Here is a 1,533-nt window from a genome sequence, read left to right as displayed (position 1 = left end):
AGGGAAAATATTCTACATAAAAAATCAAATTGGACAGAAAAAACAAATCAGGAGAAATTAAAAAATAAACTCATTTGAGAAAATGAAAAAAATATATTCGAGGAATATATGTAAACAAGGTTTAAAAATAAGTGGCAAAAATTTTTGATGAGAAGGTCCAAATAAAATGTTCACCATTCTATAAATATTCCATAAGGAATTTGGAATAATATTACAGTTGAAAGAAAAATTCACAAAAAATAATCTAGAAAGGAAACAGAAAAGCAAAAAACAGAGAAAAGATTTTAAAAACAAAACCAGGTGGCCAACCAGACCAGCACTTGAGATCAAAGTACTCTTTATTGCAAGGTGATAACCATAGTATCTTTTACAAGAGTATCAACAATCTCTACGGGTGGATCCTCCATCCACCCTGCACACACCTTACTTCTAGCTAGTTGGGCTAAATCATGGGCAGCACACTTAGGGCGTGTTTGGTTGTCTGGGTGGCTGTAGCCTGCATTAAATGAAGGATCCTGGCTGAGCATGGCCTGGTTGAGCTTATGCAAGGATGAGCTAAAATGTATGTTTGGTGGACTGTATGATATGAATGCACGAGAGATCCTAAAGACAATAGATATTGTTTGGTATGCTGCATTTGGGAGTAATTTTGTGAACTTTTCTCTTCCTTTTTCAATCATTCCAATTGAATATATACCATTTCATGTATAAGTAGAAGTAAACCAAGTCTGTACCGAAGTGAAATCTGACCCAAAATCTGTATGTGAGAAGCTGCACGCAACACGTGAGATGGCTGAGGGGAGATGGCCAACCAAGACGAGATGCCGACGGCGGGGATTGCTCTCCAACTGGATTGACGACTGTGTGGTGCTCTCCTTCCCTCCCCCTTCTTCTTCTCGATCGGTGGCGGGCGGCGTGGCGAGCTCCAACGAGCTCGTCTGCAGGCGTAGGTGCGCGCGGTGGTGGCGGAACCCACGATGTCTAAGCGGGGCGGCGAGCCCCCGGTGTGGGCGTGGAGGAGAGCCGACGGATTTGTCTTTGGATATCGGGAGAGAGTCAGAGGATCCGTCTTCCTGCGAGGAGAGCCGGCCTGCGCGATTGGATCTGACGCTGGGAGAGATAGAGAAAGGAAAGGGAAGGATACGAGACGCAGGAGCGGGCCTGGCTCGGAGATACGCCCGATTCCTGCGTTTCCGCGAGCCTAGCTGGGAGGCCTCTTTTGTGGAAATCCCTATTTGACGTGCTTTGCGTTAAAATGTCACTGTTTCGCATAGAGATCGATTGGTCGCGTTAGGATTGGGCCGGCCCGTTTAGCCGTTTCAGCGTTCCCGGTTTTGGGGACCTTCCAGGTTTCCAGCCGGTTTTCTACGGTTTTGGGAAACTTCTAGAAGGTCCCTGAACCGGCTTTTTTCTGTTCTATTTCTTTTTTCTTTTTCTTTTTCTTTTTCCTGTTTTTTCTTTTCTCTCCTTTTTCGATTTATGTTTATTTCATTAACTATTTTTTCTTTTCTTTCCTGTTTTCTTTTCTTTGTT

The 1,533-nt window shown here is 43.9% G+C and overlaps 1 long non-coding RNA gene across 1 annotated transcript; it reads right to left on the bottom strand.

Annotated features, from left to right (window-relative positions):
* Positions 1 to 320: 320 nt before the first annotated feature.
* On the bottom strand, positions 321 to 1,190 carry LOC120963968 (uncharacterized). Its single transcript, XR_005755657.1, has 2 exons — positions 735 to 1,190; positions 321 to 496 (listed from the first exon to the last, which is right to left on the bottom strand). It is a non-coding gene; the product is annotated as an uncharacterized lncRNA (long non-coding RNA).
* Positions 1,191 to 1,533: the final 343 nt, after the last annotated feature.

Source organism: Aegilops tauschii, chromosome 5 (genome assembly GCF_002575655.3).
Source record: "Aegilops tauschii subsp. strangulata cultivar AL8/78 chromosome 5, Aet v6.0, whole genome shotgun sequence".
In the NCBI taxonomy this organism is placed as follows: domain Eukaryota; kingdom Viridiplantae; phylum Streptophyta; class Magnoliopsida; order Poales; family Poaceae; genus Aegilops; species Aegilops tauschii.
The sequence above is the reverse complement of the archived record's forward strand: the minus strand, read 5'-3'. Positions and strand labels throughout refer to the sequence as shown.